This window comes from Macrobrachium nipponense, chromosome 18 (genome assembly GCF_015104395.2).
Source record: "Macrobrachium nipponense isolate FS-2020 chromosome 18, ASM1510439v2, whole genome shotgun sequence".
Classification (NCBI taxonomy): domain Eukaryota; kingdom Metazoa; phylum Arthropoda; class Malacostraca; order Decapoda; family Palaemonidae; genus Macrobrachium; species Macrobrachium nipponense.
In genome coordinates, this window is record NC_087211.1 from 70712443 (window position 1) to 70737434 (window position 24992).

At 46.4% G+C, this 24992-nt stretch overlaps 1 pseudogene; it reads left to right on the plus strand.

Annotated features, from left to right (window-relative positions):
* Positions 1 to 24992, plus strand: part of LOC135197138 (protein PAT1 homolog 1-like) — a 91135-nt pseudogene that overhangs the window by 15065 nt on the left and 51078 nt on the right.

Sequence of the window (24992 nt, forward strand, 5' to 3'; positions counted from 1 at the left end):
TCAGGATGACGAGTCAGCGACAGCTACTGCGTATTGAATTGCCCGAGGCATTTCAGTATCAGCTGCCGCTTTGAGATAGACGGTTGTTTATGTCTTTCTCACCTGCTTGGATTGAATAACAACCGTATCTCTGCCCAACAATCATTGACTTAAGTCTCTGATTAAGGGCGGGGATTCTCTCATACATGAATGGACTATCTTACTGCTGTGAAACGCTAGTTATTCATCGTCTTCGTATTGCGAGAATTTTAAACAGAGATATCTATTCGACTCTCATCTTTCTGTTTACCGCACGGTAACAGATTCTGTTAATAGTCTCTTGCTGCATCGTATCCCGATAATGCGAATGATTTTTGCGGAATCTGAGTTTGTCCTCAAAATATCTTTGTATTCGGAGTGTACAATTGTTCATTGTTCACCCCGGATTAGCAGATGTATTGAAAGACATCGCCTACTCCCACACCTGCCAGCTCTACTTCAAACGTTCAGCCCATGAGAAGCAGTTCTTCAAGCGGCACTCCCCTGTGTTTCATTACTGAAGAACGCCCCGCTTTCATTGCACAACGGACAGCAATGAAATGGCGGTTAGCGTTTTTCAGTCATTGTAAGCACAGGTTTAGAATCTGAGATTCCTTCTCTCGATTCAGCTGGAAGACGTAGGTTGCATTCATTGCCTACCTTTCGTCTTCAACGTCACATAGTGTTGTTTCTCCTTAAGCTGAGATCCAACGTCTATGAGATTTTCTTGCCATCAGGGACTCGGTCTTTTGAAGGCAATTGACTTTCGCCTTTTGAGCTTATGCATTAAGAGAATCATCGCCGTGCCGTCCGGCATCGGTGACTAACAAATATTTTATTTGTTTGGTCTCAGCATAACTCTTTAAAGGGCGAAGGTCACGTGAACTTACCCGGATGCTTGGATCAACTTGCCTCTCTGATTCCGAACCAGTCTGTCGGCAGCTGTCAGAGCGCCCGAGTCAGTTACGAACTTATGCTGTGGACTTAGTTCGGTTGTTCCAGAGCAATCATTACTTCTCTTAATAGCTTGTCAGTATGAGTACTGTACATAACCAAAGTCGAGAAGAGGGATAGGTCATACGACTATTCCCTTCTTTTTTCGTCTTTTAGGTAACTGCATGACTTCTCTTGAGAAGTCAAGCACAAGGGATGGGGATTTGTGACGCTCGATTTCGTACCGATCTTCGTAGCGAAGACTCAGAACCTTCGGTAACTGACGATGGGTTCGAGTCCTTCACAATACCCTCCCTAATGGACTTCACCGCCTTCGATGCGAAGAGATGCTGCCTTGTCCGCAAGAACTTCTCCTTGGCGCAGGTACTGAAGGCAGGGGTCTGGTCCAACCAGACCACATGCCCTTCCTTCTACCTTCGGGATATTGCCCACAGGTCCTTGGATCTTTTTCCTTGGGACCCGTGGGTGGCTGCTGCTCAACACGTTGTGTAGCGAACCCAGACCCTCGCAGGCTGAACAGCATCGAGTCCTGGTGTGACCGTAAGAATGGATGGTGAATGAGATGTGACTGGCTCCTCTTCCCATCTTTTTCTTCCCCTCTACCTGGTGGGTTAGAGGGACACGGTCGTCACCCTGCTGGATAAGGACAAGATGCAGGTGAGCTACTCAACAGAGCCCCATCCTATCCCTTTCACTAGGGATAGGAGCGTATATCCACCACTTCCTCCAACAAGGGGGAGGAAGTGGATGCCAGCTTGAGACAACCCATACTTTATGTTGCCTCTTGCAAACAGGAACAAGTTCTTGCTTGCTGGTACGAAGAGATACGCTTGCCTCTCTCTTAGTACTCGGCCCAGAGGTCTGACCATTGATCCTGCGGTGCACACACCCCGATCAATCGGACAGAGGCTTGGATCCCTCCTCGCTCTTACGACCAGGGAGGCATTCCAGAGATGGACGAACACCAGTCTGTTCATCAAAAGACTCAGATTCCTCCCACCAAGAAGTGAGTCTTCCTATTGTTAAAGGACCGATGGTTTGTATTACGTATCGGAACAAATGACAATTTGTCGAAAATTGCATTTTTCCTAACTATACAAACCTGAGGTCCTTTACATATAGTCCCTCCTCATGCCACCCCTCACTCTGTGTATTTTGCATGGGCCAAAAGCAAAAGTGATTTGTTTACCTCCCAGGCGCGACTGTCGGACAAGCAGTTAACCGTTCTCCCCTTGTTCGAAGCTTACGACCGTTCCAGCTGCCGCTAGCTACTTCCTATTGTTAAAGGACCTCAGTATAGTTAGGAAAAATGCAATTTTCGACAAATTGTCATTTCTGGCCGGTCGATCAAGCTACTTCCACCTCCTCTACTGCGACAGCGGCGTTTCTACGTGTCTTCGGACACCGTATTTAAATACTCCTTCGGTCCTCCTGAGAGGTTTCGACCTCGACGAGGACTGGAATGAGTCGGAGGACGGTATCGGCTCTCTCCTGTCAGGTATCGATCAGCCCCACCCAGACGACGTTCACAGTGGCGGCAGACCCTTACCTACAGTGAGAGTTCGTAACCCTCCTCGGGGAAAACGTTTTTTCTTCTGACGATACGTTTTCCCAGACTCTGAGAGGCCATCGCCGCAAGGACGATGGCTGCTCCTACTCTTCTCCAACTGCTAGTTCCACGGGAAGGACGAGCGAGTATCCAATTCCTCCCCCATTCCCTCTCTCCTTACGGCTACGAGGGAAAGGGGAGGGATCCTACAGAGATTTCTCTGTAGGATCCACGTTGGGGACTGCGCTACCGGGGGCCCGGGGGGACCTTCAGGGTCCTACCTGACGTAAGCCCCGGTCGTTGGAGGGAGGGATCCTGCCCCCATCTCGATTTCTACGGGAATCGAGAGGACCACCAGCCGATGTCGTTTGACGAATTCAGTGGGGGTTTGGGGGCGCAGACTGCTTAGAATTCTACGGAATTTCTAGCGCATTCAGTGTGTTCGAGTTTTTTTACGATCTCCAAACACTTAGGCGAGACCACGGTCCAAAGTGAGCAAGACAAGAATCCCCGATATGTACACGATAATCGGGAACCTCGCCTATGCTCGAATTCCTGGAATTTCTAGCATTAGGAAGAAGAACTGCTGCTGAAAGAAGACTATCTCACAGTAGGCGACCAACCTGAATAGAGATGAAACGGACGGGAATATCCAGTTTGGCTTGAAACTATCGTCTTAGTATTCAGTTCACCATTGAAGCTTTTCCTTCGAGGAAGACTTCTTCACTCTCTTTGATAGAGATCGAAGGTGGTCGATCTCCAATCCTTATTTTGTTTTCTTGAAGAAAGAATTTAGGATTTGGATGATCGTTGTTCAGAATCCTACAAATATACTACGTATATTAACCTCGCGACATGATTCTGCTAAGCAGTTGAATTGTCCGAGGGGTAGGCGCATATCCTAGTTACTCTACGAATTGCGACTTAGACGAGTATTCTAATTGAACTACAACTCGGGGTTGCCTGCAACCTCCCAGGAGTTTCCAGTTTCAATTTATATACCTTTGGTGTTGTCACAACAACACCATTTAAGCTTTTATATTTACGAAATTCGTTTTTGCATAAATATAATTGCTCGAGCATATCTTTTTATGCTCGATGGTTCTAGCCGAACGCATTCCTTCGTGGAAAGGATTACTTGGCAACTCAGGATGACGAGTCAGCGACAGCTACTGCGTATCGAATTGCCCGAGGCATTTCAGTACCAGCTGCCGCTTCGAGATGCACGGTTGGCTATGTCTTTCTCACCTGCTTTGATTGAATACCAACCGTATCTCTGCGCCAAACAATCCATTGAACTTAACGTCTATGATTAACGGGGGATTCTTCTGTAGTACATGAATGACCATCTACTGCTGTGACGCTAGTATTCATCGTCTTCGGTATTGCGAGAATTTTAAACAGAGATATCTATTCGACTCTCATCTCTTTCTGTTTACCGCACGGTAACAGAATTCTGTAATAGTCTCTTGCTGCATCGTATCTCGATAATGCGAATGATTTTTGCGGAATCTGAGGTTGTCCTCAAAATATCTTGTATTCGGAGGTGTGCAATTGATTCATTGTTCACCCCGGATTAGCAGATGTATTGAAAGACATCGCCTACTCCCACACCTGCCAGCTCTACTTCCAAACGTTCAGCCAATGAGAAGCGTTCTTCAGGCGGCTCTCCCCTGTGTTTCATTACTGAAGAACGCCCCGCTTTCATTGCACACCGGACAGCAATGAAATGGTGGCGGTTAGCGTTTTTTCAGTCATTTGTAAGCACAGGTTTAGAATCTTGAGATTCCTTCTCTCGATTCAGCTGGAAGACGTAGGTTGCATTCATTGCCTACCTTCGTCTTCAACGTCACATAGTGTTGTTTCTCCTTAAGCTGAGATTCAACGTCTATGAGATTTTCCTTGCCATCAGGGACCTCGGTCTTTTGAAGGCAATTGACTTTCGCCTTTTGAGCTTATGCATTAAGAGAATCATCACCGCGCCGCCCGGCAAGGTGGACTAACAAAAATATTATTGTTTCGCTCTCAGCATAACTCTTTAAAGGGCGAAGGTTCATGTGACTTACCCGGATGCTTGGACAACTTGCCGATTCCGAAACAGTCAGTCGGCAGCTGTCAGAGCGCCCGAGTCAGTTACGAACTATGCTGTGGGACTTAGTTCGGTTTGTTCCAGAGCAATCATACTTCGTCTTAATAGTTGTCAGTATGAGTACTGTACATAACCAAAGTCGAGAAGAGGGATAGGTCATACGACTATTCCCTTCTTTTCGTCTTGGGTAACTGCATGACTTCTCTTGAGAAGTCAAGCACAAAGGGATGGGGATTTGTGGACGCTCAATTTCGTACCGATCTTCGTAGCGAAGACTCAGAACCTTCGGTAACTGACGATTGGTTCGAGTCCTTCACAATACCCTCCCTGATGGACTTCACCGCCTCCGATACGAAGGCTATGCTGCTTTGTCCTGTGAAGGCGCGACGGAGCTGTCTGAAGAAACTCGACACCCAGGATGAGTGTGGACGCCTCTTCATCATTCTCTCGCGTTCCGCAAGAACTTCTCCGTGGCGCAGGTAGTGAAGGCAGGGGCCTGGTCCAACCGGACCGCATGCACCTCCTCCTACCTTCGGATATTGCCCACAGTTCCTTGGATCTTTTTTTCCTTGGGAACCGTGGTGGTTGCTTCAACACGTTGTGTAGTTAACCCAGACCCTCGCAGGCTGAACAGCATCGAGTCCTGGTGTGACCATAAGAATGGATGAGTGAATGAGAGTGTGACTGGCTCCTCTTCCCATCTTTTTCTTCCCTCTACCTCTGGGTAGAGGGACAACGTCGTCACCCTGCTGGGTAAGGACGAGATGCAGGTGAGCTACTCAATAGAGCACCATCCTATCCCTTTCAGTAGGGATAGGAGTAAATATCCACCACTTCCTCCAACAATGGGGAGGAAGTGGATGCCAACTTGAGACAAACCCATCATTCTATGATTGTCTCTTGCAAACAGGAACAAGTTCTTGCTTGCTGGTACGAAGAGATACGCTTGCCCCTCTCTTAGTACTTGGCCCAGAGGTCTGACCATTGATCCTGCGGTGCACACCCCGATCAATCGGACAGAGGTTTGGATCCCTCCCTTGCTCTTACGACCAGGGAGGCACTCCAGGGTTGGACGAACACCAGTCTGTTCACCAAAAAGACTCAGATTCCTCTCACCAAGAAGTGAGTCTTCCTATTGTTAAAGGACCGAGGGTTTGTATTACGTATCGGAACAAATGACAATTTGTCGAAAATTGCATTTTTCCTAACTATACAAACCTGAGGTCCTTTACATATAGTCCCACCTCATGCCACCCCTCACTCTGCAACTTTTTGCATGGGCCTAAAGCAAAAAGTGAGTCACCCCTCTCGCGCGCACGATCGGACAAGCAGTTAACTACCGTTCTCCCCTTGTTCGAAGCTTACGACCGTCCCAGCTGCCGCTAGTTACCTTCCTATTGTTAAAGGACCTCAGGTTTGTATAGTTAGGAAAAATGCAATTTTCGACAAATTGTCATTTTAAATATAGTACATTTGAAAAGATTTTAAATAGTGCATGTGAAAGTACACAGGGACAACTGAAGTTCATCACTTATCTGACCAGTCCTGCGATGGACTGTGGTAGATATTTATCACTACGTATTATGTATCCGCTGAAAGCAAGGGATGAGGGTCAAGACTATGCGGTTAGCGTGCTGAGCTCTTTCGGTGGTCAGACTGAATTAGACATTCAAAAAACCATACCTGCATCCACATTGTTGAAATGGAGCGCCTCAGTGACGTGGTTTGTATGGTATTGGCGTCCCACCTCGGTGGTCGTGGGTTCAATTCTTGGCCATTCCATTGAGGAGTGAGAGATGTGTATTTCTGGTGATAGAAGTTCACTCTCGATGTGGTTCGGAAGTCACGTAAAGCCGTTGGTCCCGTTGCTGAATAACCACTGGTTCCATGCAATGTAAAAACACCATACAAACAAACAAACATTGTTGAAATGCTCTCAATTCCCTCTGTAAGTAAGCCATACCATGGGTTAGCATTTGGTTTTACTTTAGAGGGTTGGGACTTTTTTAGCATCATATTTATAAAAACTAAATTCTCATCTTTGGTGATGCAAATGTTTATAAGCTGTCCATGACAGAACAAGGTTGGCTTAATCCAAAACGAATGGTGAACACAAATGTCATGTGTGTCAGTGGGTACTGATGTGTGGGTAAGTAGAGTTTTAGGCTACCATTGCATTCAGTACCAAAGTTAGGTGCATTGTTTCCAAGGTAATTTTACTTTGGGGTAATTGCACAAAAGGGGTTGGGGGTTAGTATTTGAGGGAGTATAATTTCACAAAAGGGGTTGGGGGTTAGTATTTGAGGGAGTAAGACTTGAGTAAAAAACTGTCTTGCCCTAGGTTAGCATACGTTGTACATTATTAGTTCTAGAATACATTTACATTTTGTACATGAAATTCCTGACAGATATATACTTAGCTATAGTCTCCGACGTTCCCGACAGAATTTCAAATCTCGCGGCACAGCGCGACAGGTAGGTTAGGTGGTCTACCTTACCCGCCGCTGGGTGGCGGATGTACAACCAATCCGTAAGCTTGTCAGATTTTTCTCTGTCGCGGGAACGATAACAACTGTTGTCGGTTTCCTCTCGATAGTTTTTTCGATTCTCGCTTGCCTGGAGTTAATTTGGACTTCTTTGGTGACGTATTCGCTTTGTTTGGCTTACGCTGATTGTTGTGGACGGTTTGATTTGAGTTTGATTTTCTTAACGATGTCTTGATCTAGAATCGGTAGTTAAAACTTCGGTTTTGTTTAGGGTTTGCGTGAATGAAGGATGTAAGGTGAGGTTGCCGAAAGCTTCGGTAGACCCCCCACAGGTGCATGAATGCAGGGGGAATGAATGTGCTTTTGCTAACCCTTGTAGTGAATGTAAGGGATTGAATGAAGAAGAATATAAGGCTCTCTCTTCTTATGTAGGAAGTTTGGAACGTGATAGAGTGCGTAAGGCTTCCTCTAGAAGTTCTAGCAGATCTAGAATGAGTGAGTTTGGATGTGGATCCTAATAGTACTAACGTAGAAATTAGAACCTTCTTCCCAAGTTGCAGCCCCGGCTCCCCGCACCGAAGCCGAAGATTCGCCTTCGGAGGCGGCAGCTCTGAAAGCCCAAGAATCGTTCTGGATCAGAAGATTCGTCAGTTGGAAGGTAAGGAGAGTGTTAGTGATCAGTGCAGTGTCCCAGTGTTGTGGAGGGTGCGTCTGACCGGTCCCTTCCTTAGTGCCTCTAGGCCTAGACCTCTTCCAGACTCCCAGTTCCAGTGGAGTAGGAAAGTCGAAAGCCGCAGGAGGGCTAGGGAGAGCCCCCACCGGTCAGGCGTCCCCTCGGCAGATCCTGAAGTACGCTCCCAGGCTGCCTCGGATCGCTACAAGAAGGAGCTCCTACGCCAATGCTTTCTCCTCTTCGTCGTCTCCCTCTCCGAAGAGAGGTTGGCACTCCCGGATGCGTCGCGCCCGTTGAAGAGGGCTTGGAAGGCTCCATGCAGTCCTTTGGCTTCTAGTCCGGAGGTTTTCCCGGAAGAATCGTCGGTGGAGGCGAAGAAACCCAAGAAATCCTGTGATCGTTCTTCTTCTCGCGCTCCGCGCTCGGAGCCTGCTTCCGAGGAAGAACTAGAAGATTCTCCTACGAGAGTAATCGCGGGACTTCAAGCTCAGATCACGGCGCTAGCAGACTCTCTAGCAGTTAGATCTCGTAGGAAGAAGGACGTTTCTCTTCCGATCAAGAGATCTAGGCGCCGCTCTTCAGAGGATCGTTCTCCTTCATATGGGGAGTTTCGTATGAAGGTGGGGGTCGCGTGAGCGCCCTCGCTCGCGGGAGCGCCCTCGCTCGCCTGGCTCTCTTTCAATTTCAAGGCGCCAAACATCGGTAGGACGCTCTATGGAGAAAGAAGTTTTTTCTCCAGATTGGATTCCCGCTTCCGGTTGGGTAAGCGCACTACACCTGCTCATCACGCGATTTCTTCAACTCCTCGCGTGAGACTTCTCCTCAGCAGCCTCAAGATTATAGAAGGCGCCCTTATACAAGTAGGCGTTCTTCTTCCAGATGTCACTCTCCTCGAGTATCGGATCGTGACTTCTCTCCTGACAGCATCTAGAGTCTGGTAGGAGTCGTGTGCATGATAGAGGCCTACTGTTAGCCGCTCCCCGCAAGGTAGGCGCCAAGAGCCTACTGCACATAGCTCTCCTAATAGGCGCTCGTCTCTTTTAAGGCGTCATACTCCTGATTATTCTCCTAAGGGCAGAAACAAGAGTCTTTCAAGCGCCTTCTCGTGTAGGCGCTCTCCCGCTTCTAGGCGCACTTCCTTCCTGACCGTTTGTCTCTTGGTAGGCACCAGGAATCCCGGAAGCGCCCTTCTCCAAGTAGGCGCTCGTTTAGTTTTGAAGCGCCCTTCTCCTGAATGTTTACCCTCTTGTTAGACGTCAAGAGTCTCGCAAGCAGCCTTCTCCTAGTAGGCGCATTTCGCCTTCCAGTCGAACTTCCGTGATCGTACGCAAACTGGACAGGTATGGAGAGCCGCGCAAGCGCTCTGCTCTCGATAGGCGCTCTTCTCCTGGCAGCCGCTCGCCTCAGGATAGGTGCATAGAGTATAGTAGGCGCTCGCCTCCTCGTAAGCGCCCTGCGGATGTTTCCGAGGATTCTCGGAGTTAGGAGCCCTACCTCTCCTTCGGCTGAGATTCCGTATACCTCGAAGAGGGAGTCTCATCGTAGACTTCCCAGATCTTCTCATCGTTCTCCAGTGGATGTGAACTCTTCTAAGAAGGAGGGGCGTTCTCAACCTCTCGCTCAACTCCTGCTAGGATCCCTTCGTCACCTAAGGATCTTCCGCGCTCGCCTCGACAAGACGTCTAGAAGGTTCAGAGGAGGAACCGAACACTTCTGCTGCTGTCTCTTCTTACAAGAGCTTACAGAGCTACTTTTACAAGTTTTTGGGGATTCCCTTACGCCTACGGCTCCTCCTTCTCCTCACTCACTTTTTTCAACGGCGAAGACAGCGAAGAGTTCTTCTTGTGTGAGGATGAAGCCAACTCTTTCTATGAAAAAGGCACTGAGGAGTTTTGGTTCCGGATGGGCTTCCAAAGAAGAAGCGGGGAAAACGATGTTCGCTTTTCCTCCTTCGAAGTTATCAGGACGCGCTGGTTTCTGGTACGAAAACGGAGAGCCCTTAGGATTGGGTCTACCGTCTTCGGCTCTGATTCGGATTTTTCGGCGCTGGTAGATTCGACAAGGAGAACTGCCCTTAACTCTGCTAAGACGACTTGGGCAATGAATGAATTGGATCATTTGCTCAAAGGTATGTTTAGAGTGCTAGAAGTATTTAACTTCCTTGATTGGTCGTTGGGAGTCCTAGCCAAGAAAATTGAAGTGCCAGAGTCAATTTCACCAGATGATCTTATGTGTGTTTGTTTTGTCTTGTATGGACAAGTCAGTAAGAGACGGAGCGAGTGAAATCGCCTCCCTTTATGGGGCCGGGATCGTGAAGAAGAGGTCGGTTTATTGTTCCTTCTTAACGAAGTCGGTCTCCCATGCTCAGAGGTCTTCTTTGCTGTTTTGCTCCTCTGTCTACTCAGTTGTTCCCGAAACATCGAGTGCAGGACATTTCGAGGTCACTTTCGGCCAAAGCCACCCAGGACCTTTTGGCACAGTCGGCAAGAAAACCTCGCCCTTCCTTCCCTACCAAGGCTAAGAAGGAAAAGGCAAGTGTTCGAGAAACCCTTTCGAGGGGCATCTTCATCAAGAAACCTCTACGTTTAGAGGTCGTAGACCTTCAAGAAGGGGTAAGACTTTCGCCAAGTCTGTTAAAGCCCCCAAATAACTTGCAAGTCCTTCAAACAACGGTGGGCGCCAGACTCTTAGAGTTTGCAGAAGTCAGGGGCCCACCCAAAAAGGGGCGGATCCTTGGACCCTTTCTATTCTGAGGAGAGGTTACCTCATCCCTTTCGTCGAAAGACCTCCCTTGACGACCATCCCAAGGGAACTGACGGCCAGATACAGAGACCCCATCATGAATCAAGCTCTCCATCGCAGTAGATCAGATGCTGGAGAAGGGGCTATCGAACTAGTGTCAGACCATCATTCATCGGGCTTCTACAACCGCCTTTTCCTAGTTCCGAAGTCCTCAGGGGGATGGAGACCGGTGTTGGATGTGAAGCGCCCTGAACTTCTTCGTAGAAAAGAAGAAGTTCACGATGGAAACGCCTTCATCAGTGCTGGCAGCACTTCGTTCCAGGGGACTGGATGGTTTCCTTGGATTTACAGGACGCTTACTTCCACGTACCGATCCATCCTTCCTCGAGGAAGTTCTCAGATTCATGATGGGGGGGAAAATTTTTCAGTTCAGGGCTCTGTGTTTCGGCCTCTCGACGGCCCCTCAAGTGTTCACGGGGATTTTGAGGAATGTGGCTCAATGGCTTCATTTGAAAGAAAGGGGTGAGGATATCCATGTACCTCGACGATTGGCTAATAAGGGCCAATTCAGAAGATCGTTGTTTGAAGGACTTACAAGTAACTTTAGAATTGACGAAGGCTTTGGGACTTCTCGTCATTTCAAGAAGTCATCACTAATTCCCGAAGCAAGTGTGTGTATCTCGGGATACAGATGAAACTCTCGAGTTTTCGGGCTTTTCCTCACAGGAAAGGATAGCCCGAGGATTCGAGAGAGAAGAGAGTAACAACCTTCTTAGGGAAAGAAGTATGCACAGTGAGGGAGTGGATGAGTCTGCTGGGGACACTCTCCTCTCTGGAGCAATTCGTTTCCCTAGGAAGGTTGCACCTGAGACCGCTCCAATTCTTTCTTCATCGGAATTGGAGTCGTCGTTCTCCAGGATTTGACGTACTCCCTGCGTTATCCCAGGACATCAAGAAACATCTCTTATGGTGGACAGATCCCAACCTCTTTGCGAAGGGACTGTCTCTTCAATCACAGACCCCCAACCTGGTGTTGTTCTCCGACGGTCGTGGACATGGGGTGGGGTGCAACTCTGGGAACCAACGAAGTGTCAGGTACCTGGGTGGGGGACCAGGTAGACCTGGCACATCAAACAGAAAGGAGTTGATGGCTGTGTGGTTGGCTCTGAAGGCTTTCGAGCTCAAAGTCAGAAGATCGGTAGTGCAGGTCAACGCGGACAACACTACAGCTCTGGCTACATCAGGAAACAGGGGGGGACGCATTCCTTCTCCCTGTACGAGACAGCAAGAGACCTTCTTCTGTGGGCAGAAGAAAGAGGAATCAAGCTTCTCACCAGGTTCGTGCAGGGAGAAAGGAATGTAAGAGCAGATCTCCTCAGCAGGAAAGATCAGGTCCTTCCCACAGAGTGGACCCTTCAATCTGGATGTATGCCAGAGCCTGTGGAAGTTATGGGGCAGGCCACACATAGACCTCTTTGCCACGTCAAAGAACAAGAGGCTGGATCCTTACTGCTCTCCGATATCGGATCCAAAGGCAGTAGCAATAGATGCTCTTCTTCTAGACTGGAACGGACTCGACGTCTACGCGTTTCCCCCCTTCAAGATCCTGGGGACTAAACTATCAAGAAGTTCGTAGAGTCCGATTCAACGAGAATGACCTTAATCGCTCCCTGCCTTTTGGCCGGCCCAAGAATGGTTCACAGAGGTACTGGAATGGTTAGTGGACCTTCCAAGATCGCTCCCGCTAAGGAGCGATCTACTCAGACAACCCCACTTCGACAGGTACCACAAAAAATCTCCTCGCTCTCAGTCTGACTGGTTTCAGACTGTCCAAAAGTTTGGTCAGAGCGGAAAGGATTTTTTCAGCAGCAGCTGCTAAAGCAATCGCAAGAGCGAGGAGACCTTCCACCTTGCGTGTATACCAGTCAAAGTGGGATGTCTTCAGACGTTGGTGCAAGAGGAAGAACATTTCCTCTTCCAGTACCTCTGTGACCCAAATTGCGGATTTCCTTATTTTCCTCAATGAAGAATGTCATCTGGTTGTGTCAACTATTAAGGGATACCGCAGTATTGTTGGCGGCGGTATTTCGACATAGAGGCTTAAATATATCCGATGATAAGGACCTGCATGATCTTATTAGATCATTTGAAACCATTAAGCGTCCTCATGTAGTACCGAACTGGAATCTAGACGTAGTCCTACAATTCCTTGGATCGTCTAGATTCGAACCTCCTGGCTTAGCCTCTTTCAAGGACTTGACGAAGAAGGCTATCTTCCTTTTGGCCCTAGCTACAGCTAAAAGAGTGAGTGAGCTCCAAGCTATTGAGGGCAATGTAGGGTTTAAGGAAGATTCTATGGTGTGTTCGTTTCTTCCAAGTTTCCTTGCAAAGAATGAAAACCCATCACGCCCTTGGCCCAGGAGCTTTGAAGTTCGTAGTTTATCTTTTCTAGTAGGGGAAGAGCCTGAAAGAACTCTTTGCCCTATGAGAATTATGAAGTATTTCCTTAAGAGGAAGGAACAACTTAAGGCCTAATCAAGATGTACTTTGGTGCTCCGTTAAAGGATCCCACTCGGCCCATGTCGAAGAATGCTCTTTCCTTTTTTCTGAGAAGCTTATTACAGAGGCACATGTTGCCTGTAAGGAAGATCATTTTAGACTACTGAAAGTGAAGCTCACGAGGTGAGAGCCATCGCAACTTCGCTTGCATTCAGAAAAAATATGTCTGTGCGGAACTTGATGGAGGCGACTTTTTGGAGATGCCAATCGGTTTTCGCAAAACCACTACCTACGTGATGTGAAAATCACATATGGATAAACTGCTTCGCCTTGGGTCCTTTCGTATCGGCGGATTCTGGTGCTGGGGCAGGGAGCTGAAACTTATCCTGTGTAAATTTTTTATATGTTACCCTATATTTTATATTGTTGTTTTTTGGTTGTCTGAAAGAGGTTGCAGGAGGCACCTCTCTTTGTCGTAATATAACCCTTTGTATTTTGGTTAGGTGGTCGGTGGGTTTTGGCTCCTTGCAGAGGTAGTGGTAAGGATCTGTTAGGTAAGCGGACAAGGTCCCCTCTAACAGCATCCGACTTGGATTCTACCACAATAGGGGATCACATATCCCAGTGGTAGATCCGAGAGTCTTTCAGCATCAGGTCACGTCTTAGCTGTAGCTCTCCAGGCAATGCAGACTCAGAGATAGTATCTATGAAGTCTTCATCCTGAAAAGGTGAGAACCAAGGTTGTTATAATCCTACAACATTAGTTGTTTCCCGTATACGTATTATTGAGCTGTCTCTTACCCTCCACCAAGGGTGCCAATCAGATCTAAGTATATATCTGTCAGGGAAGTTCATGTACAAAAATGATATTGTTAAACTACAATAAAGTTTTGTACATACTTACCTGGCAGATATATACGATTAATGGCCCACCAGCCTCCCCTCAGGGAGACAGGTGGAGAGAAAAATCTGACAAGCTTACGGGATTGGTTGTACATCCGCCACCCAGCGGCGGGTAAGTAGACCACCCTAACCTACCTGTCGCGTGTGCCGCGAGATTTGAAATTCTGTCGGGAACGTCGGAGACTATAGCTAAGTATATATCTGCCAGGTAAGTATGTACAAAACTTTACTTATTGTAGTTTAACAATATCATTTTGTTTACCACAAATTTAAAACTTCAGTGCCCTATTTAGTATATATATACTAATGCAACTTTCAGATGTGGAATAGCAAGGCAATTTGCTTGATGCCACAAGTGACCTTATAAAGATTAAAGATATGTTAAGTGTTCTTAAGATGGATATTGGATAGTTGGTTTGGATAAGCTTTACTTGATTACTGACCCTTGACATTCTGAGAAAATCTTATATCATTGCTAATCAGGGTTAATGCAGTATAGATAATCTCCTTTGGGTATTTATGGTATGGCATGATTGTGCTTGTAAGTTCTAGAATTATGTAAGACTGGTCTTTGTATACTGAATTCTCATATGGTAATGTTATTCTGTTTCATATTCATTTTGAACACCCGTTTTTAATTTTGACTTGGTAAGCCTAACCATGAAAGCAGCTATAAATGATTAAAGAAGGTATGTTCATATTGATGTTTGTCATTGTCTAGACTTCCCAATTGTTTTAGAAAAATTGGCCATACTTTATCTGCAATATAACAAACACAAGGGATTAAAAATATAGCTTTGTTTTGTATTTTGACTGTAATTTTATCATAGTAAGGATATTAAGGGTTCTGATAAATTGCTTACCATCTAAATATTAACTCTACATCATTGCCATTCACCATGACCATTCTCTCCTTCCTATATTCACAACTTCATTTTAAATGTTAAAGTAACATAGCTAACAATGAAAACAGCTATTACTAAAATGATTAAGGAAGGTTTTTTCATATTGATGATTGCAGAATTTGGCAGTAAAACTGGCTTTGTCTTGGCTTCCCAGTTGTTTTAGAAAAATTGGCCTTTATCTGTAATATAACAAACTCGCGGTTAAATTCACTAGCATATGTGCATATTTGCTGAATGTGCCCCAGTGCCTATGTTATAGCCAGAATTTCATAAACAACTGAACGGACATGTGTGCTATAAACATTGACTCCAATTGAGAAATGCTGTAAGAATGAAAAACTTTTTTTTAATAGTAGTTAACATAACTCCTTAGTCACCTTAATTTTTAATTTTTGTCCCCATTCTTTGTGAAATTCTTTCGTAGTACTTAGTTTATGGAACAACATAGAACAGTTAGGTAGCAGTTTGAATTGTAAATTCTTGACTTAGCTACTATACACAGTGTTACACTAAAACTTTGAAAATATTGAAATACCCTAAAGGGTGCTAGCTAATAAAGAGGGAATTGATGAGTGTTAGCTTTTGACCTTTCAGAGAAAAATAAAGAAGAGAATTAGAGGAGCATTTTTTAGAGGACTGTGTAAGACAAGATGAAAATTTTTATTTTCTTTGCAAAAAAAAAAACTTAAGACACTGTGGGTCCCTTTCCCAAGATTACACAGCTGTAATACTCAAATAGGGGTTTAGGCCATATGTTGGAGGGGTTAATATTCTTGCATTTTGTACGTGCGTACTCTTATCGATCTTTATAGGGTGAGATAGTCAGGTAGTGGGAATACTCAGAGGCTGAGTTATGGGAAATGTAGGTTAAAACTAAGGAATCAGAACGGCCAAAAGGATAAAAGTAGTAATGGATGTAATTTAAGATCAGGAATTATATAGACTATAATTATGAGATATTAATGAAATGTAAAACATAGTCTTGGTATTTGGATGGATTATCTGCTTTGAAATGTCAATCACAGGTTATTATTTTAAGTCCATATACTTATACAGTACTTGTTTGAGATTTTAACTGTTCTGCACTAATTCTGTAGTGTGGAGTGGTGTTTTTTGCTTTTTTGTTGTTTTCCTAGCCCCTCTTACATGTAACCAATTTTCTTTGACCATTTCAGCCTGAGGATGGGTTTGAGGGTTTGGAAGACGAAGAATATGACGCTCTCAATGATGAAACCTTTGGACCAGCAGCTGTGGATGGAGATTGGGAGGAGGGGCATGAGCAGATGGCCACCCTTACTGAGGCCAGGCGAATTGCTACAAAACAACAGAATTATCCCAATTCATTGAAACATCAGGTGAGGTGGGGACTAAAAATAATTTGTGGTTTTGTGAAAATTTCCATAGAATGAGGTACCATATCCTTGAGTAGGACAGTATAGAGGTGCATTATGGCATAGTTTATATTTTTAACTTTGTGGTATTGTACTTAACGAGTAAACTTTTGTAGGATGATACTGGTCTCCTGGGCAATTTTCAAAATTTAAGTCTCCTGAATTACAATGGCCAAGATACTCACCGCATGGACCAAGGCAGTGCACCAATCAACATTGCTGGATATCAGTCAAAATCCCATGGCCACCACCACCACCATCATCATATGGGATCATCTCTGCTTCATGACCTCCCTGGTTCTCCATCCAATAGTATATGGACTCCCTCCCCAGACTTCGATAAACTTCAGCCAGTAACCCGTCAGTCCCCCTCCAATGGAATGACACGCTCTCTTGGTCAGCCACCTGGCCTCTCCAACCTCAGTGGGCTTCCACACTTGGGTCTCCACACCATCAAGACTGTTGAGGAAATAGAGGAGGAGATGAAACTGCAGCACAATAGACCTCACCCACCAGGTGGTCACCTAAACGTGAGTTAATTATGGTTTGATTAATTTAAAGCTGCTGCATATGCAAAGGCTGGAGCGAATGTGGCATATTACTTATTTGCCCCCTAAAAAAAGTTCTCATGCAAATGATTTTCAAGCTGTTTGCAGGAAAATGTAGTGTTGCTATTTTTTGGTTCATTAATTTCACTCTTGTTCCAAGTCAGTGTGGTGTTCATATTAATTACTGTTCTCTAAGTAATATCATACCTTGGACTCAAGCAAACTAAATAGTTAAATTTTTGTTTGTGGATGAAGTTTTTAGATGTACTTATTTTAAAGCCTCATATGTTTAGGCGATTTATTCATGTTACATAACGATAAAAATGATATATTTTGGTTGTACTCCTTTCACTGTTGAGCTGTGCTTAGTAAGGTTTGTGTTTGTTTTCAGTAGAATTTTATTAGTATTTTATTTCAAGTAGAGACAAATTGAAGGGTATGGAATTCTCAAGATTGTTCCTCATTATTAATTACTAATTGTTCCGACACGAGATACAAACCTTTCGGTCCCTTTACAATAGGAAGGTTACTAGCGGCAGCTGGTTAGGTCGTAAGCTTTCGAACAAGGGGTTCGGTAGTTAACTGCTTTCGGCCTGCTGGCGTGTAGACGTGTGTATCATCGCTCTGCCCGCTTCATCGTCGTTGCTTTCGCATGGTTGTGTTTTCTTTTTCTATTTATCTAGTGAAACTGAATTGTAAGTACAATCATTTCAACTTTATTTCCATTGAATTCAATTGTGAATTAAAGGATCATGGTTTCTCCACGCCCTCCGATTACCCGAGTGCCCAGGACTGAAGGGCGTAAGTGCGGGAATTCAAAGTTTCCCAGAATGATCCTCGTATTGTGTGTGCTCGGTGCCGAGGGCGGGAGAGCGCTCGCTCCGAGCCGTATATTTTGGTTGGAAATATGTGAATGAAAATTTTAAGTAAGTACTCTTTTTCATTTATATATTTTTTTTTTGACCTGTGTGCTCGATGCCAAGCGAATGCGCTCGGCACGAAAACTTATTCTGTATGAAAGTGGAACAAGTACAGTATTCTTTTTCATTTTCATATATGTATTAATTTTGATTGCATCAATACTCATTTTGGATCAGTTTCCACTCTTACCCGGAAATTGATCTTTCCCCCTTTTTATTTTTATGAAGTGAAATCGCAAGTGCAGTATTCTTTTTCATTTTCATATATTATTTTGATTGCATAATTTTCATTGGATCAATGTTTCCGCTCTTACCCGGGAATTTCCGTTCATAATCGGGATTGATCCTTTCCCCCTTGCGCTTGGTCCGAGGGCGCAAATGCACTCGACCCGAGCCCTTTATTCATTGTGTAGTGAAATCGTAATGCAAGATTCTTTTTCATTTTTATATCCTTTTATTATTGATTGCATCAATATTCTTTTGGATCAAGATTCCGCTTAGCCAGGAATTGATCCTTATGCCCTTGCACTCGGTGCCGAGGGCACGATTGCTCTCGGTCCCTGTAGTATTTTTGTTTTGGGTACATGGGTGCTGTGCGGGGGTGGGGAACGAGAACCCGCGGATGGCCCTTCCCCTTCGGGGGGGAGGTTATCTGGGTCCTTACTCGATGGCCTGCCTGCCTCCAACCTCCTTGTGTTGACCGGTGGGGCTGCCTAGCCATATCTGCCGATTCTGTACTGGTACTTGGCTGACCTGCCCGTTGCTGTGCTAGCTGTCCCTGCCGTTGCTGCGCTGGCTGTCCCTGCCGATGCTGTGCTGGCTGTGCCTGCTGTTCTGCCGTTCCTGATTGATTTGAAAAAACCCATACCTGCTGACGTCGTCCCTGTTCGTGGTGGTTCTGCCCCAGACTTTGGTCTGTCTGTACAGGTGCGTCCAGGCCCTGTGGCTTCGGCTACAGCAGCCCCGGCTCCGCCCTGGATGGCAGATCTTACGTCTGTCCTGAGGAAGCTGACGAAGAAGGGGAGGAAGGTGTCGTCGTCTTCATCATCTTCTTCATCGTCGTCGGCTACCGCCTCTTCCCCTTCGACTTCCAAGGCTTCACAGCCGAGGAAGAAGAAGGTTGCCTCCTCCCTCCTAAGAAGTCTCCCTCGGGAGCTTCTCGGGACCCGTCTCACCTCGGTGGGACGGGAGGGTTCTTCCGCTGGTCCTCCTGCTCTTTCGGGAGCGGGGCCCGTCTCTTCTTCCGCAAGGAAGAAGACTACGGGGACCAGAGGGGTACCGGCTAGCACCGGTACTTCCTCGCCTGGTGTCAGGGGCTCTGCCACTACACCAGGTTCCGTCTCGGCCTCTTGTCCGCGAGAGATTCCGAGTAAACCGTCACCTACCAGTGACCGTGCATCCAAGAATCAGGCGCCAGAGCTTGCTCGGCGCCAGTTTCACGGCACGGAACGGAAGGCTGGTGAGAGCCGCTCAGGCGCCTCCCACCAGGCCAGCTCTCGTTCTCACGGCGACCAGCTGGCTACCCGAGCTGACGTGACGGTCTCTGACCGGCCACGTACCGAGGCTGGGAAGAGGTGTGACGTGCCGTGAGGACTAGCACCGGTCTCACTGTGACAGTGGTCTCTGCAGGTCGCCCGACCGTCGCTCCCACAGGGAGCGTGCGGGTACGGCAACCAGCAGCAGTTCCCCTGACACACGAGATTGGGGCCGCTGTTCTCGGTCCAGCCGTTTTCCCCAGGGAAACGACTCGACTAGGTCTGCAGCTCGATCCCCACCACAGGTTGGCGATCGCCTGCAGCCCTCCAAGCCCCGGTTCAGCCAGCGAGCGAAGGGGAGCGTCAGGTCTTCCTCTCCCGTGCCTTCAACTTCCTCGATTTATACTGGGAAGAGCGAGGCACAGCGCGGTGATCATCCTGTCACAACGCCATATGTACCAGGCACGATCTTCGGACCGACCAGGACGTACGCGCAAGTGGCAGGAGGAGACCGGGAGAGCTATCGCTGTTCCCCCTCCTGAAGGGGGGGGTTCTCGGAAAATGCTCTTGTTCGAGGGGCTTGACGGTCCTACTCTGCAAGATGCTGTGACTTCCGAGATCCAGAGGAACTTTGTCGAGGTTATGGCGCTGATTCGTCAGCACAACGACCTCGGGGAAGGATCGCCGCTCCCACCAGCAGAGCCCACATCTCGGCTCGAGTCGTTTTGGGGCCCGAGAGGGAACCCAAACCGACTGTGGGTCTGCCGCGATCGGAGCTTGCCGATTCTGTCTTGAACCAGGTAGTCTCTCTCGTCTCCGGACAAGAAGGCTCTCTCATATCTGGCCGGTCGAACAAGCTACTTCCACCTCCTCTACTGCGACAGCGGCGTTTCTACGTGTCTTCGGACACCGTATTTGAATACCCCTTCGGTCCTCCTGAGAGGTTTCGACCTCGACGAGGACTGGAATGAGTCGGAGGACGGTATCGGCTCTCTCCTGTCAGGTGTCGATCAACCCCACCCAGACGACGTTCACAGTGGTGGCAGACCCTTACCTACAGTGCGAGTTCGTAACCCTCCTCGGGAAAACGTTTTCTCCTGACGATACGTTTTCCCAGACTCTGAGAGGCCATCGCCGCAAGGTGATGGCTGCTCCTACTCTTCTCCAACTGCTAGTTCCACTGGGAAGGCGAGCGAGTATCCAATTCCTCCCCCATTCCCTCTCTCCTTACGGCTACGAGGGAAAGGGGAGGGATCCTACAGAGATTTCTCTGTAGGATCCCACGTTAGGGACTGCGCTACCGGGGGGACCTTCGGGTCCTACCTGACGTAAGCCCCGGTTGTTGAGGAGGTATCCTGCCCCATCCTCGATTTCTACGGGAATCGAGAGGACCACCAGCCGATATCGTTTGACGAATTCGGTGGGGGTTTCGCAGAGTGCTTAGAATTCTACCGAATTTCTAGCGCACTCAGAGTGTTGGAGTTTTTTTACGGTCTTGATTTTAGATACTTGGTATTGTCACGACAACACTAAATCAGCTTTTGTATTTACCGAAATCCGTTTCGTTTACATATATAATTGCTCGAGCGTATTTTTTATGCTCGATGGTTCTAGCCGAACGCATTCCTTCGTGGAATGGATTACCTGGCAACTCAGGATGACGAGTCAGCGAGAGCTACTGCGTATTGAACTGCCTAATAGCAGCTCAGTATCAGCTGGGTCTCCGAGATGCATGGTCTGTTATGTCTCTCTCTCTCCTGCTTTGATTGACTACCGAACCGTATCTCTGCCAAACAATCATGGACTTAGGTCTCTGATTAACGGGGATTCTCGCAAACATGAAGGACCATCTACTGCTGTGACACTCTATTTCATCGCCTTCGACATTGCGAGAATTTTCAACAGAGATATCTCTTGGACTCTTTCATCTTTCTGTTTACCGCATGGTAACAGAAGTCTGTACTAGTCTCCCGCTGCATTGCACTGCGATAATGCGAATGATTTTTGCAGACATCTGAGTTTGTCTTCAAATATCTCATATTCGTAGGTGTGCAATTGTTCATTGTTCACCCCGAATTAACAGATGTATCAGAAGACATCGCCTACTCTCCGACCTGACAGCTCTACTTCCAAATGTTCAGCCCATGAGAAGCAGTTCTTCAGGCAGTAATTCGCTGTCTCTTCATTACTGAAAAGCGCTCAGCTTTCATTGCAACTACGACACTCACCGGACAGCAATGAAATGGCGGTTAGTGTTCTCAGTCTTTGTAAGCACAGGTTCAGAATCTTGAGAATCCTTCTCTCGATTCAGCTGTGAAGACGTAGGTTGCATTTTCTGTCCACTTTTGTCTTCAACGACACATAGTGTTGTTTCTCCTTAGCTGAGATTCAACTATACTATGAGATGTCTTGCCATCAGGGACCTCGGTCTCTAGAAGGCAATTGACTTTCGCCTGTTGGGCACATGCCTTAAGAGAATCATCACCTCGCTGTCTGGCATCGGTGACGAACAAATCAATTTGTTTAGTCTCTTGGCATAACCCTTTTAGGGCGAAGGTCACGTGACTTGCTTGGACAACTTGCCTCCTACCGAACGCAGTCAGTCAGTAGTCAGCTGTCAGAGCGCCCGAGTCAGTTACGAACTTCGCTGTGGACTTAGTTCGGTTGTTCCAAATCAATCTTTTCTTCCACCTAACGGCTTGCCCCAGTACTCATACCATCGACACCCACCATGGAGTGTCAGTGTCCTATCCACTACCGACAAGAAGAACTTCACTGCATGGGGATAGGAGAATGCGAGACACTTCGCTGCAGAAGGATAGACCAGTATGGGTACTGGACATCACCGAAGTCGAGAAGAGGGATAGGTCATGCGACCATTCCCTTCTTTTCCTTTGAGGTAACTGCATGACTTTTCCTGCGAAGTCAAGCATCCAGGGGATGGGGATCCGTGGCGCTCGATTTCGTACTGAACTTCGTAGCGAAGACTCAGAACCCTTTGGTCCCTGACGATCGGTTAGTCTCCTTCACAATCTCCTCCCTAATGGACTTCACCGCCTTCGATGCGAAGGAGATGCTGCTTTCTCCTGTGAAGGCGCGACGGCGCTATCTGAAGAAACTCGACATCCCAGGCTGAGTGTTGAAGCCTCTTCGTCAGCACCAGGATGACCTAGAAAAAGTACACTCCCTCGAGTTCCGCAAGAACTTCTCCGTGGCACAGGTACTGAAGGCAGGGGTCTGGTACAACCAGACCACTTGCACTCCTCCTACCATCGTGATATTGCCCACAGTTCCTTGGATCGTTTTCCTTGGGACCCGTGGTGGCTGCTCAACACGTTGTGTAGCTAACCCAGACCCTCGCAGGCTAAACAGCATCGAGTCCTGGTGTGACTGTAAGAATGGATGAGTGAATGAGAGAGTGACTGGCTCCTCTTCCCATCTTTTTCTCCCCCTCTACCTGTGGGTAGAGGGATACGGTCGTCACCTTGCTGGATAAGGATGAGATGCAGGTGAGCTACTCGACAGAGCCCCATCCTATCCCTTTCACTAGGGATGGGAGCGAATATCCACCACTTCCTCCTACAAGGGGGGGGGGGGGGGGGGGGAAGTGGATGCCAACAAGAGACAAAACCATAACTTTATGTTGCCTCTTGCAAACAGGAACTTGTTCTTGCTTGCTGGTACGAAGAGATACGCTTGCCTCTCTCTTAGTACTTGATCCTGCGGTGCACACCCCGATCAATCGGACAGAGGCTTGGATCCCTCCCTCGCTCTTACGACCAGGGAGGCATTCCAAGGTTGGGCGAACACCAGTCTGTTCACAAAAGACTCAGATTCCTCCCACCAAGAAGTGAGTCTTCCTATTGTAAAAGGACCGAAAGGTTTGTATCTCGTGTCAGAACAAATGACAATTTGTCCAAAATTGCATTTTTCCTAACTATACAAACCTGAGGTCCTTTTACAATAGGAAGGTTACTAGCGGCAGCTGGATAGGTCGTAAGCTTTCGAACAAGGGGTTCGGTAGTTAACTGCTTGTCCGACAGTACGCGCTTTAGGCCCAAGCAAAAACTGCAGAGTGAGGGGTGGCATGAGGTGGGGCTATGTGTAAAAGGACCTCAGGTTTGTATAGTTAGGAAAAATGCAATTTTGGACAAATTGTCATTTTTAAGACTATCAAGTAGGTAAAATTTATTTGGAAATGCATATTGTATATATAGATTCATTATTTATTCATGAAATGAAAATTTAAAGATCTTTGAAAAATATAATGACTGAATTACTGTATGCATTAAACAGGTTTTGCGAGCAGAAGACTTTGAACGGGAAATGGCACGCCAAAGTGTAAATAGGCCACAGCATCAGCAAGGTATGGGAGGACCTATGCATCATCCCCATCAGTTTAACCTTCAGCGACAAGGCACCTTCCCTTTAGGAGCCACCAATAGCCATAATCATATCAATAGGCCGTTCTCACGAGCTTTCCCTAACCAAGGTTTGTATCAGTGAAGCTTTATAAGAAATTTTAAAATAATCATGTTGATATAGATTGGACACATCTTTAATTTCCTAAGTGTGAGTGGTTAGCCTTTGATCAGTAATTTGGTTAAGGGTTTTAAGATCAAAATTCATTGTAGTTTAGTGGTTTCCCACTTCAGTCCAAGACTCCTTTTCTGAGGTTATATACACTAAAGAGCAGTCTAATTAGGGGAACTTAGGTGGCCTCAAAACGTAGTCAAAGCAATATACCACTGTATCTGCCTACAAAAAAACTTTTCAAAGCAAAATTTATATAGTTAGCCAATTTTTAAAACAGTACTGATAAAAATTCAGTACTGATAAAAATTTGCGCTTAAGATGTAGAGGTTTGTGATTAACAAATATGTACTACACTCTTTTTTTTCCACTTTCAGAAAGGGTCAACATTTTGCCTTTTTTCCATTACATTGGTGATTATTAAGTAATTTATTTGGTGGGTTAATGTAATACAATCATTTATCCTTTTTTCTGTTGCCATTGTTTGGTTGGTGATAAATGCATAACATCCTATAATTTTCCTTGTGAAAAGTTTTTCTAAAGAAATTCAAATTGTTGTGGCGACCATGTTTTCAATAATGACTATGGATAGGGTAATGTTTTGCTGCAATTTTGACTAATTAATGTTTCTTCAATAGGTAATCTCCCTGGATCAATACAACATTATCAACAACAGCAGCAGCAGCAGCAGCAGCCACAACAGTTTATAATGAATAATTTTCCAAATAACAACAATAGGAAGAGCATGGTTAATCATCATCATCCACACCATCACACCCAAGGTCATGATAATTATGGCATGTATCACCATAACAACTTCCATAATATGCAGCAACAGCAGAATCACCAGTACAACATGCGTTCTCCTGAGGGCAGATACCCAAATGCCAATATGTATGATCAAGTAAGAAACGGGATTCCACATGACAGAAGGAACTATGAAAGGCGATCTTACGACCAAAATCGAGGTCATGATCAAAGTAAAAAGTAAGTGCAATACAGTAATTAGTTTTTAAGGCTCTCCCCTCCCCCCAACCCTATATTCCAGCAGTTTTAAAAATGAAATTTGAAATAAGTTTTGGGTTATATATATATGCATTTGTATGTGGTTTGTAAGATAATCATGCATTTTTGTTTCAGTAATTATGATAGGTCTCAAAACAACAGCCGTGATGACTACCCTAATCACTCTGGGCGAATCAGGAGAGACAGTGAAGCAGAGTGGGAAGAGTGGCACCGTATGCGAGAGGAGGATGAGTATAGTGGGCTCATGACTCCAAGAGAGAAAGGTTGGCTGAAGAATATTC